The following is a 19669-nucleotide window of genomic DNA, read 5'->3' as shown; positions in this document are numbered from 1 at the left end:
CATCCATCTCTCACAGTGGACGACGGGGTAGGGGTAGCGGCTCTGGCAAGGTGGAGGATGGGGTGGCGGACGGAGGAGGCTGGCCGCAGTGCGGAGGTTGTCGTGCCGCCGATGGTGTATGAATGGGGAAATGGAGGGGAGGGGGATCTCAAACTTTGGGACGCGCTTCTCTAAAATGGGGGAAAGTTACGAACTTATCCCCCGTTTAAAATTTTGGACATCGCGTCGGTTGGGGATAGGACGGTAATCTCGCATCTCCCAAATATTTGCCGATAACTATTTCGGGCGAGGAGAGGGTGTTTTGCCGCCCACGGTTGGCGCCCACGGTGTATGAACGGGGCTGACAGGTAGGGCGGTTGTGTCACGTCTGATGGAAGTTACACATCTGCCCCTATTTAAAATATAAGCCTACATCGATTTTCGGACGAGGAGAGTTTGTTTTGCCGCCCACCATGTATGAATGGGGAAATGGAGGAAGAGACGCATGTCTTTTGGACAAGCTTGAATCAAATGTGTTTTTCCACCCACGTTTGGCGCCCACCGTGTTTGAATGGGCTCAGAGGCCGTCGTGTCACGTCTGATTGAAGTTACTAGTCTACCCCTATCGACAGCAGTGTAAATCCTGTCGATAAGGATGTCAAGTGTCAGGGGTAGACAGTAATTTCCATCTCGCAAACACTTGCTTCGAGCAGCCCACAAATTATAGTGGGTTTTTAGCCGCTTCATTCAAAACTTGTGAGAATTAGCATTCACGTTTGCCCTGGGACCTGGCAAACTAAATTCAAATCTAATTTGTATTCGATTACGAATATCCATAGATAATTATAGGTTTTGTTATTTATTTCTTCAAAACCACAAGAAAGATTTATTCCACCTTTATATATGATTATGATTTAGAAATGCCATGATCCTTGAATTCAGTAGGTTGGATACACTCTGAGTCAAACAGTTATTTCATCCAATACAATATGCTCACACGACAAACAGTTCACCTTATGTCAATCATACAAGTTCTGAGGATTACCTTGCCTAAAAAATTCGGATCATTACAACACATGGACAACATAGGGGGTCTTGCAACATAATCCATTCAGAGACATGACACAACATGAAAGTACAATAATCTAATGAAAATTTGAACTGGTATCTAAAGAAGAACCGGGATTATCTTGGGCTTCAGATAGCAGAAACAGCAGGACCTCCTCCGTCTTCAAATGCAACATTCTTACTTCCTCCAATTCTTGGGTTGCTTGCATAATGCGTGCCGCTAATTCCGTAATTTCCAGCCTCAAGATAAATATCACCTCATTCATGGCAGCCACACCATCTCTTTCTGCCTCTAGTAGAGCCTCAAGCACTATAATATCTGTGCTCAGACTGCTCTCCGGCGGTGTTGCCTCTGAACTGCTACCATCTGGTAACATGGATGGCGCACTGCTTCCACAAATAGATTCTGGGGTTGTACATTGTGTCCTAGTGTGAACGACATCCTGAAAGGTTTCCGATGGACATCAGTAAGAGATAGTTATCATATGATCCAGGCAGTAAGCTTACATGGTAAACGACGGACGAATTATTGCCGAGCATGGCAAACTATATTTAAATGGTTCGAAGCAGCATCAGCCGAAAAGAAATTAAAATGGTAAGATGAAACTAGGGATGTAAGTGGCAAATAAACGAAATCCGGCAGTCTCATCTAGTTAGTTTTTGCTACCTCCCTAGTTCATTTTCCTCAAAAAAGAAAAACTCTTTTGAACTATCATACCACTAGTGGACTTTAATCGGGATTAAACCGGACCCAGTTGACATCCCTAGTTGAAAGGGAGTGTACAACCGCTATATTTAAGTTGCCAAGGCATCTAAGCAGTTGAAATAATCTGATAAAGCACTTAATAGTGTGGCCTCATATAAACTACAAAGACAGTCATGTGATGAAGTTGAGAGGAAAAGTTAAGGACTCAAATGAAATAGGCATGCATTTCTTTACGATAGTACAGCAGGCACTGCTAACATATTGGCCAACTCAGGTATAGCGTAACAACAAATAAGCATTCGAATCAAGCAATATAGCAAAGCAGACAACTAAACTATTTGTAATTCGGTAGGATTACACGTTGAGGGCATAAGCCAAGAAAGCAGCCCACTCGCATTACATTTCACATGTACTAAAACACACTGGCTTACCATATGTTGCTGTGAAGCCTAGCTGCTGTTGCAATGTTCTTTGAAGATATCGTCAGCATCCCGTGGTTGCAAATCTAGTTTTTGTAGTTTATTTTGCACCATCTATTTAGGTAAAATTAATTTTAATCGCATGCACTGGTCTGAATTGATCATCAATGGTTCATCTAAACTAATGAAAGAAGGGTGTGTGCATACACGACAATACTCCCTCCGATTCTTTTTACTTTGCGTATAACTTTTCTCAGTTTTCTCGTATTAGTCTGCGCGTTGCCGATTCCTAGCGCTGGTTTCCTTTTGTGCCCCGCCCCATCCACCTCTGCCCTAATTAATTGGCAAATTAGTCCAGAAAAATTAAACTAGTGCCCTCCTTGGTATGCGGGTCAAGAGTTATGGGCAGAGTAAATAGAATCGAAGGGAGTATATCTGCTTCCCTCTATTTTTATGCTTGTTCGAGGTGCCAGCCCCAAAAGAACAGATATTTTGCTTGATGGGGTTGGCAGCTCCATAATTAATAGAAGCATCAAATTAGTCATGCAACTTGGGAAGATCAAGAACACACAAACAAGTAATGAACAGAGGCTCAGAGCAGTGATGTAATAGATAGCATCAGAAAATGTAGGGTAAAACAAACAAAAAGCAGCGGAACCACATGCTAGTTTGCTGATGTGTAATTAAGCATAGAGAACATTATGCAGTCTGATGGAACCAACAGGTGGCATCGGAACAAAACTAAAGCATATTAACTATCTGTGCACTGGTATGTAATTTAGCACATGTAACATGTTCACTGCCAGAAGTATGGCCCTACAGGTGCAAGCAGAATAACGCATCTCATGAAAAACTGAATGATGCCCTGAAGAAATTCAAAGGTGCGGTGCTTATGCTAGGAAAGTGAACGTAGGCATCGGCCGTTGGATAATAGTACCTGATTCTCGGCGGCGTATGGGTATCGTTGTCATACTTGATAGCTAAGGATCGTCGATGGTGCTCGTGTTGAGGTTGAGTTTGGGCCGGCTGTCGCCATCGCTGAAGTGGCTCCGGTGCTATGGTTGCGGCGCCTGTCGACATACAAGAAAGCTCACCTGTGGTAAGTGAACAGTTGCACGATAAAGAGAAAAACCGAAGGAGTACAAACCGAAATAACCTGATGAGGCTGCGGCGTCGGTAAAGCAGGGCCGGTGGAGTTAAATATGGAGTCCGTGGAGTGGGTCCGGTGCAGTGGACGAAGGCTTCGGCGGGTGCGTTGTATAGAGCTTTCGGTGAGGCGGATCTGTTGCGGCGGACGAGGGCTTGTATGAAGGGCCAGCGAAGGGGCGGACGAGGGAGTCAGTGATGGGCCTACTGTCGGGGGACTAATCCACGAGCACCTATGGGACCGGCGGACCGAGTCCCTTTCGGTTCGGCGGGGGCGAGGGTCGCACGAAGACCGGATCGAGGCGAAGCACACGAGCAGTTTACCCAGGTTCGGGCCGCACGGATGCGTAAAACCCTACTCTTGCTTTGTGGTTTGTATTGAGTTCTTGCTCGGGAGCGCGGAGTGCTACAGTACACCCCAGCAGCCAACGAGACCGAGCGTGAGTGTTCTCTTCCTCCCCCCTCCCCCCTCTACGTTGCGCATGGGCCTCCTTTTATATGCTCAAGGGGTCACCGACAGGTGGCAACGTAGACAAGGGTAAAAATGGAAAGGTGTTGCGGTTGGTACAGCTACCTGCTACAATGTATCATACCTAACCCTGACGGCAGGGGACCAGGGCATTAAATGCCCGTCTGCGTCGCCTAAATAGTGCAAAAGGGACCGTCAGGGACGCCACCGCTCGCCACGATGGCAATCTTGTCAGTGCCGCTTGCCACCGCGCACCGCTGGCTGCACAGCCTCCCGCCACATACGCCTGGAAGGGTCCCAGAGCGACATGTTGGTGGATGTGCTGGAGCGCGGGCATAGAGTGGTGGCTTGCCGCGGCAAGCGCCTTGCCGCGGTCGTTGTCTTGTCGCGTCCGGGAGCTTGTCGCTCACCGGGCCTTGCCGGGACGTGTGGCGCGTCGCGGCAAGTTCCTTGAGATGCCTTGGTTGGCCTTCCTGGCAAGCTCCTCTTGCCGGGGTCTTGTCTCCTTGGCTTGGATACTTTGTCCTTGAATGGCTCCAAAGGAACCACGGAGGACCTTGGCGGTCACCCGGCAAGCCTTGCCACGGGATGCTGCGACTGCCCGTGCACAAGTTCGGGATACTAGGGTACCCCTACTCTAGTACACCGACAGGAGCCCCCGGGCCTGGGCCATACACGGTGTTGAGCGCTGTTGGGCTAGGCCCAAAACAGGGCACGGGCACGCGTGGCCTGGGTTACGCCGTATCTCTCCCCGTATCCACCGCGCCCTCCCCAAACGGCATGCGTTGAATGCGGCATCGTGGGGGAGTTCGTGGGTGGTTTCTTTATTCGGAAAGGCGGAACGTCTGCCCCCTCCCTCTTTATAAGCATGGGAAACAGGGGTAGTTCGCCTATTCGCCGGTTGCTACTCCAATCTCGGAAACCTCCGTCGTTCCCTCGTCTTTCCAAAGCTGAAAGAGAGCAGCGCCCCGCCCCCCATCGCCACCAACGCCGTCGACCTCCTCCACCACTTCCGCCATGGCTCCGAGAGCCGACAAAGGGAAGGTTGTGAAGTCGACCGAGGCGCAGCGGCTTGCGGCGCTGCGAAAGGAGCGGGCAATCTTCCCCCCCAAGCTCGCCGCGAGGGAGCTGAGGGAGAATTACTACCTCTTCTGGTCGACGGAGACGCGAGCGCATCCGCGCACGAAGGTACTTCCAGCCGCCGCTTGGAAAATGGCTCCAAATGGATATCCTTTCTTCGCCTTGTTCTTCTACTGCGGGCTCTGCCCGCCTTTCTCTGAGTTTTTCTGCGATATTATGAACACCTACGGGTTCCGCCTCCTTGACTTCACCCCCAATGCTGTTCTGACCATGGCAGTTTTCACACATCTCTGCGAAAACTTTGTCGGAGTCTATCCCAATATAGCCCTTTTTCGCCACTTCTTTATGCCCCGATTAGAGAGAGGAGAGCCTTTATCCGGCGGAATCGCCTGGATCTCGAGGGCCGACAAGAAGGACACTTATCTGGAGGGAGAGTTCCGCGGCAAGTGGGGGGAATGGAGAGCAGACTGGTGCTGGATTGTCGAGGAGAACCCGCAGCCGTTTACCGCCCGGCGCCAAGCCCCAGTAGCACGCGACAGCGATTGGAGTGACGTGGCCCCGGAAGATGATTGGCTGAAGATTGCCGTCACCCGGATCCAACGCCTCAGGCTTGCCGGGCTCACTGTAGGCGCTGTTGGCGCAGATTTTCTTCGCCGCCGCATCGCCCCCCTGCAGGAACGGAGGAGACCCGCCTGGGAATTCAAGAATGCGCCGGATATCATGAGGCTGCGTCCGGGCCTCAACTTCAACTTCACTGTTCTGGAGCTTAACGCGATGCTCCAGGAGCTGTTCAAGTACGACCCTCAACATCCCGAAGTGTTCAGGTTGCCGAAGGGTGTCGTTCCGCTGTGCAACAACTCCGCGCTTGACCGCATTCGTGCAATGATGCCGCAGTGCGATTCACATGGAATTGTCCCAACTTGGCAAGAGCCTGTAGACGATGTCGTGCAGGAGTTCTTTGACGGCTTGTTAGAAGTGTCGATCCGCTCCGACGAAAAGAATAGCCTCACCCGCGACACCACCGATGCGGAGATGACACGCATCGCCACTAGGCTGGAAGAGGCGGCGGCAGCCGCAGTCGCGGGCGAATTTGGATTCACCATGGAGGAGGCAGAGGCAGCAGAGGCGGCAAGCCGTGCCGAGCGAGAGGAGCTCGTCGGCGAGAAAGAGCTTGCCGGGCATGACGTCGAGTCGAGCGAGCCCGTCGAGGATACGAGCGGCTCGTTGGAGATCAACTCCTCTTCCTCCTCATCTTCAGGCAGCTCACCGCAAGCAGAGCCTCCATCCCCACCAAGAAGGCGTCTCCGCAAGGCCGGGGATGTAGCGGGGCGGCGGGCGAGTCAACAGTCGCCGTGCCGCGTGACACGCTCCACCGCGGCAGCACTGTTGCCGCGGGAGCACCTCACGCTGCTGCGGCACCTGGAGCGGGGTCCACCCGGACCACCGCTTCTGCTCCTGCCGCTTCTTACGCCGCGGCGGCAGCCGGAGCGGGGTCGTCTCAGACCACCACCACTGTTCCCGCCAAGCGGCCAAGGGAAACTAATCCTCCGCCTCCTCGCGCCGGACATGAGCCGGACTTCGACTTCTCCGCGTTCAGCTCCGACGAGGAAGAAGAAGAGTAAGATTCTCTTGTTGTACTTGTAGTTCTTCAATTCTTGCTATTTTGTCTTGTATCTCATTTGCTTTACTCTGAACTTATTCCTTTTTAGGACTCTGGCCTAGAGAGCAGCGAAGAGAGCCAAGGTCCCGGTGATTGTCATCGAGGACGAAACCACCGCGACAGCAGGGGGTGCGTCCGAGACAACCTTGCCAGACTCGGCAACTGTTCTCCAGAGCAGCCCCCAGCGTACGTATATGGTTTGCTTTCCGCTGTTAGGCGCGCATGGATACTCTTTCTTTGCTGACATCTGACTGTTGGTTTGTGTAGGAGCAGAGCAGCCCCACCAGGAGCGCCCGGAGGCCGCCCCCAAAATGCCAAGGGAGAGTCCTCCGGCAAGGGAGAGTTCTCCAGCAAGGGACATCACCAGCGTCCCCCCGGCGGCGGAGACTACGACTGCCGAACCCAGTACAGGTAATCTTCTCTTCAAAGCTTCCCTTGGGTTCTTCTTCTTTTTGGGTATTTGCTTGACTTTTCTCACTTTTCCGGCCATCAGACCCATCTGATGCGGAGCCGATGGAGACCGAGGTTGCTGCCGACAACGCCGCTTCCACTGAAGAAGCAGCCGGCACTGATGATCCCGCCGGCGACGAGGCCGCCAAAGCTGCCGCCGCAGCAGCTGGCGAGGGGTCTGGCGATTGCACTGACGGCCCTGAGGCCGCAGGAGCGCCAGGCGCTATGTCGACCGCCGACCCGTCCGCCGCTGCCGCAGCGCCAGGCTCCGAAGAGCCCCAGCCAGGCGTCTACTTGAAGGCCGGTGATGGTGTCTTCATCAACCTCCCCTGGGCGTCAAGCTCCAGGGCGCCGGTCGAGGGAGAGAGCTTTGATGGAGAGGTGCTCGCCTCCGCTGGGCTGACGCTAGTTGATGCGCCGAGCAGCAGCAGCGGCGAGCCTGAGGAGGAGCGGCTGCTGCGGAAGCTGTTGTTGCTCTACCGCGCGCGGCAAGCCAAGTTGGAATCCCGCGAGGCGCTTGTCGCGAAGGCGGGAGCGGACATCGAGAAGCGCGCGGAGGAGCTCCGGGGTCTCAACCAGGAAGCTCTCCGGTCCCTGGCAGAGGAGCGGGAGCAACTCGCGGAAGAGCAGAAGGCCTTCTTCCTCGAGAAGGCCGAAGTTGAAGAGCAACAGCGGCTTGCCGCTGAGAAGCTGTCTGCGCAGGAGGGCGAGCTGGTGCAGCGGAAAGTTAACCTCGACAGCCACGAGGAGGAGCTTGCCGCGCGTGAGCAAAAATTCGGCGGAGCCCTTAAGCAAGCAGAGGATGCTGCCGCAGTTGCCGAGGCCGCCAAGAAGGAGCTGGAGATGAAGGTGGCGCAGCTGGAGGCCAATCTCAAGGCGAGTGGTGAAGAGCTTGCCGCGCTCAAGCGTGAGCGGGAGAAGGACGCCCACAGCAACTCAGAGCTGCAGGTTCGTCTCGCCGAGAAGGGCAAAGAGCTTAGCGCCGCCAAGGACTCCAACGCAGATCTTGAGTTGAAGCTGACCACTTTGACCAAGACGCTGGACGGCGCCAGGGAGCAGGAGGTGGCCTTGAAGGAGGAGATCAAGGCCGACAAGGCGCTGCTGGCGAGTGCTGCCGCCGCCCAGAATGCTTTTAGGGAGAATGTGGAGCACTGGACGGAGGGTCTCGTGAAAGCTGCCGCAGATATCGACAGGGAGCTGGCGCAGCTGGGGGTGGAGGATCTCGGGTATCCCTCTGATGAGAACCTCCAACCCAGCGCCAAGCTCACCTTGTTCTTCAAAGGCGTGGCGACGGCCCTCCAGCGGCTCCGGGAGAAGATCCCAAAGCAGCTGGCCGACGAGTCGCGCAAGATCTGCGCGGGAGCTCTTCAAAAGGTGTTGGTGAAGGTGGCCTTCCGCAACCCGGGCCTCAACCTCACCAACGTCCTCAAGACCCTGCCGCCGGATGCTGATCTGGAGGCGCTCAAGACCCTTGTCGCACCCATTGTGGACAAGGTGAGCGGGATCAAGAGGATTGAGGGCGATCGCGTAGACTAGGCCGCCCGTTTTCTTCTTTTCTTGTCGCTGCTGGTCATGTTATGAGAACAATCTGTTAGAGCCGCGACAAGCTACCTTGTAATATAACTCTATTCCGGGTAATGATTGCAATGTTATTCCCTTTACTTGATTCCTCCCTTTGTATGTTTTTGCCCTACGCTTTTAGGGAACTTGCCGGTGCAGGCACCTTAGCCGCGAGCGCTGAGTGCGGGACGTCAGCAGCCTGCTGGCGGTGCCGCTACCGACAAGAAACCTTGTCGCAACTAGTCGCAGCTCACTTAAGTTGTTGAGCGGACTCGAAACAAAGTAAGGGCGCAACTAGCTACGAGTTGGTTCCTCCGCGCACAGGTTTTCCATACAAAGTGCGGTCGTTCAAGGGAGATAACTTAAAAATTTTAAAAATCTGATTGCTCAAACTTTGGCAACTTAGCTTTTCTGTTGTTTGCTTCCCGGTAAGGCGAAACTTTCTTGAACGACGCCTGGTCCATACCATTATCTTCTCCTTTCCCCCCCCGGCAAACTTGTGGGCGAGGGAACCTTCCTTTCCTTGAGAAAAAAGAAAGAGGAGAAAATAAAGATATGGAGCCTTACGGCTCGTTATTGCTTACCGGGGAGTAGGTGCTGCACAAAGTGTCAGATCACATATGCAAAAAATAGAAAGCATGAAATTGACAAGATGTGCGGAGCATATGAGCTTTACTTATGCACGGGGTCTGCGCCCGGCTTTGTACAAAGGATTACATGCAACAGCGGCAAGACTTGTACAAAAGGTGGTTGCCGGAACAGGTTCCGGCAACCGCGCCTTACGGGTAAAACTTACGAAGATGCTCAATGTTCCAGGAATTGCTCACCGGAATGCTATCTTCGGTCTCAAGGCGGACAGCGCCAGGCCTAGTGACTCGTTTCACCCGGTAAGGGCCTTCCCACTTCGGCGTCAACTTGTTGGAATTCTTGGCGGACTGAACACGCCGAAGAACAAGGTCGCCTTCCTCGAGACTTCTGGCGTTAACTTTGCGGCTATGGTAGCGGCGCAAAGCTTGCTGGTAGCGAGCAGCTCGTACAGCAGCCTGAAGACGGTCTTCCTCAAGGAGTAGCGCGTCATCTTGTCGCAGCTGCTCTTGCTCAAGCTCATCATAAGCGAGCACTCGAGGTGACCCGTATACGAGTTCCGTGGGGAGAACTGCCTCTGCTCCATAGACTAGAGCGAAAGGTGTCTGGCCAGTGGCTCGATTTGGCGTCGTCCTGATCGACCAAAGAACCACCGGCAGCTCCTCGATCCAGTTTCTTCCGCACTTGTGCAGCCTGTCGAAAGTCCTGGTCTTGAGCCCACGCAGCACTTCAGCATTTGCCCTCTCCGCTTGACCGTTGCTTCTCGGGTGAGCAACAGAAGCGAAGCAGACCTTGGCGCCAAGATCTTGGACGTACTGCATGAAGGTGCGGCTCGTGAATTGCGTACCGTTGTCGGTGATTATCCTGTTAGGGATCCCGAAGCGGCAAACAATCGACCTGAAGAACTTGACTGCTGACTGTGCTGTCACCTTCCTCACTGCTTCCACTTCCGGCCACTTTGTGAACTTGTCGATTGCAACGTACAAGTACTCAAAGCCCCCGACTGCTCGGGGAAAGGGGCCGAGGATGTCGAGCCCCCAGACCGAAAATGGCCAGGATAAAGGGATCGTCTGGAGAGCTTGAGCTGGTTGGTGTATCTGCTTGGAATGGAACTGGCACGCTTCACACTTGGTTACTTGTGCAGTTGCATCCTGGAGGGCTGTCGGCCAAAAGAAACCTTGCCGGAATGCTTTGCCGGCAAGTGCTCTTGCGCCAATGTGGTGACCACATATGCCTCCATGTATCTCTGCCAACAGCTTTTGTCCGTCTTCCCGGTGAATACACTTCAATTTCACACCGTTGAGTCTTCTTCTGTACAGTGTGTTGTCGACAAACTGGTACATACTTGACTGCCGGGCTACTCTTTCCGCTTCTTCTTGCTCTTCGGGAAGTTCTCCTGTCTGAAGGAAACGGACAATCTGCTGTGTCCATGCTGGAGCTTGTGGCTCGACAACAAGGACTAAAGGCAAATCTGCTGCTGCGGGAACATCCGCTTCTACGGCGAGAACCTGCGGCTCTGCCGGAGCTTGACGTTCCCCGGCAAGCTTGCCGGAGCAAAACTTGTCGGGAGCTTCTGCTTCAACGGAACAAACCCTAGGGCTTGCCGGAGCAGACTGCTCCTCAGCGCTCTTGGCGTTGATCTTGGGGACCTTCTTGGCGGCGGCTTCGGGAAGCTCTGCCGGAAAATAGTCACCAGAAATCAACTTCCTCTTCTTGCTCTGTCCAGTTGATGGCGTTACAGACGGTTGAGTCAGCTTGAGCACAAAGATCCCTGGTTCCACAGGTAACTTAAGTGCGGCGCACTTTGATAGGCCATCGGCAATGGCGTTCTGAGCTCTTGGAACATGCTCCATCTGTAGGCCGTCAAAGTGCTCTTCTAGCTTTCTCACTTCGTCGACGTAGGCTTCCATCAACGGACTCTGATAGCTCTTGTTCACTTGGCGGACGACAAGCTGCGAGTCACCCCTGACAATGAGCTTCTTGATCCCAAGGTCTGCCGCGATCCTGAGACCGGCAAGCAAGCCTTCATACTCTGCAGTATTGTTTGTTGCTTGCTCCTTGGGAAAGTGCATCTGGACTACGTACTTGAGGTGCTCTCCGGTGGGTGCGACAAGCAGCACGCCAGCGCCGGCGCCTTGCAGCGAAAAGGCACCATCAAAGTACATCAGCCACTCTTTGCTTGCTTCCTCGACGGGGATGCTCGTTTCTGGAATTTCTTCATCTGGTGTTGGCGTCCATTCTGCTATGAATTCTGCCAATGCTCTGCTTTGGATAGTTGAAGTACTCTCAAACTTGAGGCCAAAGCTTGACAGTTCCAGTGCCCACTCAACAATCCTGCCTGTCGCTTCTGGATTCTGTAGTATCCTCTTCAGCGGAAAACGAGTGACAACTGTGATCTCATGTGCTTGGAAGTAATGGCGCAGCTTTCTCGAGGCCATGAGAAGGCCGAAAAGCAATTTCTGCACGCCAGAGTACCTTGACCTAGCCCCCTGCAGAAGGGAACTGACAAAGTAAACTGGGCGCTGTACCATTCTCTTCTGTATCTCCTCGCGCGTCTGCGCAGATCCATCCTTGTCGGGACCAGAGCTTGTCGGGGAAGCCCCCTGCTTGTCGCTGGATGCGCCTGCCGTGGTTGCTGGCTCGTCATCTGCCTCCCTCTCTGCTACTAACGCAGCACTAACCACTTGATTGGTTGCCGCTATATACAGCAGCAACTTCTCTTGTGGCTTAGGTGCGACAAGTGTTGGAGTGGAGGACAGGTATCTCTTCAAGTCTTGCAGCGCAGCCTCCGCTTCCGGAGTCCATTTCATTGGACCTGCCTTTTTCAATATTTTGAAAAACGGCAGGGCGCGCTCAGCAGACCTAGAGATAAACCTGCTGAGAGCAGCCACGCAACCGGCAAGTCTTTGTACATCCTTGACGCGCTTTGGTGCTTCAATCTGCTCAATGGCCTTGATCTTGTCGGGATTGGCTTCGATTCCCCGCTGAGACACGAAGAACCCGAGAAGCTTGCCGGAGGGGACTCCAAACACACACTTCTCGGGGTTGAGCTTGAGGCTGATCTTGCGCAGATTTGCAAAGGTCTCGTCTAAATCTTGAATCAGAGTTGCCTTGTCCTTGCTCTTGACCACTATGTCATCCATGTAGGCTTCCACATTTCTGTGTATTTGTGGCTCAAGAGCGACATGGACTACCCTTGCAAATGTTGAACCAGCATTTTTTAAACCGAAAGGCATCCGTATGAAACAGTACGTGCCACATGGAGTGATGAATGCGGTCTTCTCCTCATCCTCTTCTGCCATGAAGATCTGATGGTATCCTGAGTATGCGTCAAGAAATGAAAGCAAGTCACATCCGGCCGTGGAGTCAACAATCTGGTCAATGCGCGGCAAAGGAAATGGGTCTTTGGGACAAGCTTTGTTAACATCGGTAAAGTCGATACAAAGTCTCCATTTCCCGTTCGCCTTGCGCACGACTACAGGATTGGCCAACCACGTAGGATGGAGCACTCCTCTGACAAGGCCTGCTGCTTCCAACTTCTTGATCTCTTCTGCGATGAATTCTTGGCGCTCCACTGCTTGCTTCCTGACCTTCTGCTTGACGGGCCGCGCATGAGGACAAACGGCAAGATGGTGCTCAATTACTTTCCTGGGTACACCGGGGATGTCAGACGGTTGCCACGCAAACACGTCGACGTTCGCCCGCAGGAAAGCAATGAGCGCGCTTTCCTATTTAGGGTCGAGAGTGGCACTGATGGTGAAGGTACCACCAGTGCCGTCCTCCTTGGCGGACACCTTCTTGGTCTCTGGCGGAGCTGCCATTGTCTTCTTACACTTGCCGGTGGAGCTCGATGGTGCGTCCTCGACGGCAGCGCAGCACTCCGAAGAGGTGCGCTTGCCGGAGTGGGCATCAGAACTCTTGCCGGACTTGGTCTTCTTCTTCCCCCCGGGAGCTTCAACGGCAGGTGACTTGCGATCTGTTGCGGCTGCCGCTTCCCGGTAGATCTTGTCGGCGCAGATAAGAGCATCCTTCTTGTCGCCAGGGACAGAGATGACGCTTATCGGGCCTGGCATCTTCAGCATGTTGTATGCGTAGTGAGAGGCTGCCATGAACTTGGCGAGTGCTGGACGGCCGAGTATCCCATTGTAAGGCAATGGAAAATCGGCAACGTCAAAAGTGACCCTCTCAGTCCTGAAGTTCACCTCGCTGCCAAATGTTACTGGCAACGTGACCTTCCCCTTCGGCTTGCTCCTTCCCGGGTTGATTCCTTGGAATGTGCCGGTCTCTTCAAGCTCGCTGTCAGGGATCTGGAGTTTCTGGAGTACAGCGGAGGAGATCAGGTTCAAGCCGGCCCCGCCGTCAACTAGCATCTTAGTGACCTTGAGGTTGCGGATAGTTGGTGAAACCAACATCGGCAAGCACCCGACCGCAGTTGTGCGATCAGGGTGGTCCTCAATATCAAAGATGATAGGCGTGCTGGACCATTTCAGAAGCTTGCGTGACTCGACAGGTGGTTCCGCCGCATTGACTTCCCGCACCCACTGCTTGAGTTGGCGGTGCGAAGTATGCAGAGAAGCACCGCCGTCAACGCACAAGACCTCTGTGGCTTTCTGGAACTCCTGCTCACTGGTCTCGACACCATCCATGTCTTCGTCGTCGTCGTCATCTTCATCCTTGTCGCGGCCGCGGGGAGGTCTGTCTCCTTGCCGCTGCTTGGCCTTGCCGCGGCGTCCTCCCCGGCCGGCGCGCTTCTTGCCGGATTCTCCAGCGCCTCCTTGGGCCCTCTCCTTGTCGCGTCGCTCGTATTCAGCCTTTTGCTGCTGGACAAGCTGCTCGACCTTCTTGCAGCTCTGGAGGTCATGGCCCTTGGTGCGGTGGATCTTGCAGTACTGCTTGTCGGTGCCGTCCTGCTTGTCGGCGACCGCCACAGTCTGGCAGTTGGTGCATGCGGCAATCTCCTTGCCGGAGCTACCAGCTTTGGCTTTCTTGGCGCCACCTTCGTTGCCGGACTGCTCAATGACTAGCACATCTTTGCCTTTCTTCTTCCTGTTGTTCCGCCGCCGGTTTTTCTTTGCCGGGGCAGCATCCTCGCTGTCAGATCCTCCTGCTCCTGTATTCTCTCCGGGGAGTTTCCTCCCTTCCTCAGCACGTGCACACTTGTCGGCCAGGGCATACAGCTCACTGACGTCTCTGATCTTGCACATCGCCATCTCCTCCCGCATCCTGCGGTTACGCACGTTCTGATGGAACGCGCTGATGACCGCGGCAGGGTGGACATCTGGGATGTTGTGCTGTACACGGCTGAATCTCTGAATGTACTTGCGCAGGGGCTCTCCTTCCTTCTGGGCGAGCAGATGAAGGTCACTCTCTTGGCCATGAGGTTTGTGGCCGCCTGTAAAGGCGCCGACAAACTGATGGCATAGGTCTGCCCAGGAGGATATGGAGTTGTCCGGCAAGTGCATGAGCCAGGACCTGACGTTGGGCTTGAGCACCAGCGGGAAGTAGTTGGCAAGGATCTTGTCGTCCCGCCCCCGGCAGCCTGCACCGCGATGGTGTAGATGCTGAGGAACTCCGACGGATGCGACTTGCCGTCGTACTTCTCTGGTACGTCTGGCTTGAAATTCTTCGTGCTGGGCCACTGGACTTGCCGCAGCTCACGAGTAAACGCAGGGCAACCTACCGCGTACGGCAAGTCGCCTGGTTCCCCTGGCGCATGCATGTCGACAGAGGGCCCAGCGCGCTGGTCCGATTGACGTCGCGCTTCTCTTCGGCGCTCGATGCGAGTACGAGCGTCTTCTTGCTGTCGTTCGTGAAGAACTTGGCGCTGATCGCGACGAGCTCGTGGATCTGATGACGCGGTGGAGTCGCTGTCGAGGTGGATCCGGCGAGTCGGCGATCTTGGCCTTCGGGGCGGAGAGTGCACAGTGGTTGCACCCCCACCGGTCTTGTCGCCACCGGCTCGTGCCTGGCTGACTTGCCGCGGCTGCGACGTGCTCGGCTGCCGTTGAGTGTCGCCGTTGGCGAAGCCGATGAGACTCTGAATGGTGGCCCTCCAGTCGTCGATCTTGTCTGCCGTTGGAGGGTAGTCCAGGAGCAGTTGAGCTCGCGCCAAAGCTTCTGCTGTAGTGGCGGGTGGCGGTGGCGAACGGTGCGAGGAGCGGGATATGCTCGGACTTCTAACTATGTTAGAAGGAGCAGTATCCCGTCCAGGCGACCGTGCCTCGCTCGTGCCAGCATGTTGGCGTGCATGCTGGTCTTGAGCACTCCGAGATCCACCAGCTCGATCTTGGTCCAGCAAACGCATGGTACCGTGAGTACCATGACGCTGCCGGTCCCGCGCCTCCTGAGATGGGCGCGGTGCATGTACGGACGCCGAGGTCTTGGAGTGCGCCCGGTCGTTGTGGGAGCCGGCTACGCCGCCGATGGGCAGCGCAGCCTTGTCCTTGGACCTGGCAGCACCGTGAGCTCCCTCGTCGACGCCCGTTCTTCCGCCGGCGTCTGCCCCATCAGCCGTTTGCTCCGGCGGTGGTGGGTTCGGCGCGGACGGAGCAGCCGCCTCCGAAGCCTTCTTCTTCGGCGGCATGTCGATGAAGATGATGAAGATCTAGCTCGTGTGAACGCCGGATCTGGTTCACACAACCTCGACCCCCCTACCTGGCGCGCCAAAGATGTCGGGGGACTAATCCACGAGCACCTATGGGACCGGCGGACCGAGTCCCTTTCGGTTCGGCGGGGGCGAGGGTCGCACGAAGAGCGGATCGAGGCGAAGCACACGAGCAGTTTACCCAGGTTCGGGCCGCACGGATGCGTAAAACCCTACTCCTGCTTTGTGGTTTGTATTGAGTTCTTGCTCGGGAGCGCGGAGTGCTACAGTACACCCCAGCAGCTAACGAGACCGAGCGTGAGTGTTCTCTTCCTCCCCCTCCCCCTCTACGTTGCGCATGGGCCTCCTTTTATATGCTCAAGGGGTCACCGACAGGTGGCAACGTAGACAAGGGTAAAAATGGAAAGGTGTTGTTGCGGTTGGTACAGCTACCTGCTACAGTGTATCATACCTAACCCTGACGGCAGGGGACCAGGGCATTAAATGCCTGTCTGCGTCGTCTAAATAGTGCAAAAGGGACCGTCAGGGACGCCACCGCTCGCCACGATGGCAATCTTGTCAGTGCCGCTTGCCACCGTGCACCGCTGGCTGCACAGCCTCCCGCCACGTACGCCTGGAAGGGTCCCAGAGCGACACGTTGGTGGATGTGCTGGAGCGCGGGCACAGAGTGGTGGCTTGCCGTGGCAAGCGCCTTGCCGCGGTCGTTGTCTTGTCGCGTCCGGGAGCTTGTCGCTCACCGGGCCTTGCCGGGACGCGTGGCGCGTCGCGGCAAATTCCTTGAGATGCCTTGGTTGGCCTTCCCGGCAAGCTCCTCTTGCCGGGGTCTTGTCTCCTTGGCTTGGATACTTTGTCCTTGAATGGCTCCAAAGGAACCACGGAGGACCTTGGCGGTCACCCGGCAAGCCTTGCCGCGGGATGCTGCGACTGCCCGTGCACAAGTTCGGGATACTAGGGTACCCCTACTCTAGTACACCGACACCTACGCTGTGGTGGACGAGGGCGCCGGTTAAGCAGATCCGGTGCGGTGGACCATGATGGCGGTCAAGGAGATCTAGAGCGGTGGACAAGCCAGTCGCTAAAGCGGCTCCGGTGAAGTGGTGAGTTGGCAGTTGGGGGTTCCAAGGTGCGGAAGGTAGATCCAGCGGGGTGTGAGGTCCACCGCTGCGGCGGAGGACTAGATTCGGCGGCTTGCCGTGGTTGGGGGCATCGGGGAGGGGAAGGGAAGGGGCTCTGGGGAAGAATGTTGGGGGCAAAGAGGGGAAAACAATGGAGTTACCAAAGCAGCCCTTTTCCGTTCAGGTGGCAGGGGTAAAACAGGAATATCGCAGGGCTAAACTTTTGGGCGCGTGATATTTCGATGTGAGCGGGAAGTTTGAAAGCTTTTGGCACCTAAAATTATAAGTATTCTGCTCTCGTATGGCCGACTATGATATTATGGCCGACAATTTGTTTGTTTTGCACGCAAAAAAAATTGCAAGTTCTGAAAATCAATGTCTCCAACTCGAAACTTAGATTGTCCATTCAATTCAAATATGGATCATTGAGCTACTACAAGCAAATACCATCATACGGTCCAATTCAAATGAAATTCCAAATGTGTTTATCCTAAATATGATGACAAAAGCAAAAATGTGTATGTGTATCAATAAAGTGGATGATTATAAAGTTTGGACATGCCCGTATGTGTATATCTCTAGGTTTGATATATGAATTTGAAATCACGAAATCCCGGCTTAAAAAATGTACCTCCGTTTAAATGAATTACAAAAGCTAATGATGGAGTCAAATTCCAAAATTCCACTCTTAGGTTTGTAATTCTGGTACATCAAGGTATATCACGCATGTTCAAAAGTATCGTTATCTCATAGTACAAACTGTGAAACAAATTGATCAACCATGAGTGCACAATATCTCAATTATGCTAAAGTCCCTCAAATATAGACACCTCACTCTTTATCTGAAGTCACCCCCCCACCACCACCACCACACACACACACACACACACACAGAGAGAGAGAAGTCGTTCTCTCCCCCAAACACCAACACACGAGCACATTAACACCCCTCTCTCTTGTAAAGTCCGGACCCCAACATAGGTCTCTATCACTTTGTCTCTCGGGCATGCACACATCTCTTCCCTCACTCTCTAGGTCTCCCGCTATCTCTCTTACCCAAGCACACGCACTATGTAGAGTGTATATTTCCCATACACACAAAATGTCGCCCCCAAACGTTTATCTCCCTAGTGATGTGGTTCTCGCGCACTCACCTCACACACCACCCCCACTGCAAACAAGCACACTTTGTCTCCTTGTGCACCACTCTCCTCTTTCTATCTCTCCCACATGCGGACCCGCCCCATCTCCTTCCCTGTATACATATATGTCGTGACTCTTTGCATAGCTCCCTAATGTATAATCATTCTCGATTTCGCACATTGTTCTCTACACCATCTATTCTAGCTCTCTCATGAAGTCCCTATCACACACACGATGACTCGCTTCCCTTGCGTCTCCGTTCATAGGCCAATTTCGGACAACATCAACATTGTCTCCCTATCCATACGCCATTTATGGACACAAACGACCCCTCTCGCCCCTCTCTTCCTCTCTCTCTCTCCCTCTCTCCGGCGCTAGCTCTCTCTTTCTCTCGCTCTCACACCCCTCTCCCCCACACACACTCGATGTCTCTTCCAAATAGTCTGCTCCCCTCGCCCGCACCCGTGCTATCTCGCTACTACACATGTCACACCATTCCCCCTTCCCTTATACTAGGTTTACATCATCAGTGGTCTCTCTACTCCACATACACTCGCTCCCTCTCACACACAAATGCGTGCACAAACACACACAAACACGCACAAACACCCATTTACCTGGATCCTCATCTCTCCTCATGTCTGCATGTGTATCTCACACACTCACTCTCTAATTATGTATATGTGTCTCCATGTTACACAACACAAAGCCCCATGTACATGTCTCTCTCTATCCTCCACACACATAGACACAAAGAATCTGTTATCATTGTCTCAGTCTCTAACATATCACACACGCTCTCTCTCTCTCTCTCTCTCTCTCTCGCAAACACGCTCAACAAGGGTTTCCCCGTGAATAACTTACCGTCTATTCATGAACACTCGTGGCAGTACGGCGAACACGAGACGTGAAAAAGAATAAATCTACACGTGCTTAGACCACCTAGTATGACTACTAGGACTAGAGCAAGCCAAAAAGCGCGCCGCCGTCACCCCCTCCTTGTCAGCGACGGGAAAATCTTCGTTTTACACAGTCGGGAAGTCATTGTGCTAAGGCGCCACATGCCGAGACGTTGAATAGAATGTAGATGCTAGTTTACGGAAGCAAGTATCGATAATACGTTTGTATCTCCATACTTATATTTCTTCTCTTATAAAAAACCGAGTTGGTGATGATGGTACGTGTGCCATCTTGCAATATAGACCGTCCGATCTATATCTGACGGATGGAAATTAAACTAAAAGATACCCGCACCCCTCTCCACATTTGCCGACAAGGCCTTCCCTCGTTCATACTTATCTCCAACAAACCTCATTGTTGAGCAATTAAGAAAGGAAGCCTCTCGAACAAACTGGCCTGGTGGACGCTGCCGGCGTCGTCAATCCCCATGCCTCCGCTCAGTTCTACCACCAACCACCACCACACCCCACTCCTCTTCACCTTATCTCATATTTCTCAAGATATCATTAGTTTTTACACATGGGATTACTCCCGCAAGGGTCAATCACAACAAGTGTTTTATAAAAAAATGCATCTTGATGTTCCGTGCAATGTACGGATCTTGCTAGTACTCCTACACAAGACTAAGTTGGTGATGCTGGTGTGTCTGCCATCCATCGTTTCTGACCATTAGATCTACATCTAACGATTGTGAGGTAAGTTGTTGCCTTTTCTCACCAACATCC

Source organism: Triticum aestivum, chromosome 2A, assembly GCF_018294505.1.
Source record: "Triticum aestivum cultivar Chinese Spring chromosome 2A, IWGSC CS RefSeq v2.1, whole genome shotgun sequence".
NCBI classification, from domain to species: domain Eukaryota; kingdom Viridiplantae; phylum Streptophyta; class Magnoliopsida; order Poales; family Poaceae; genus Triticum; species Triticum aestivum.
The sequence above is the reverse complement of the archived record's forward strand: the minus strand, read 5'-3'. Positions refer to the sequence as shown.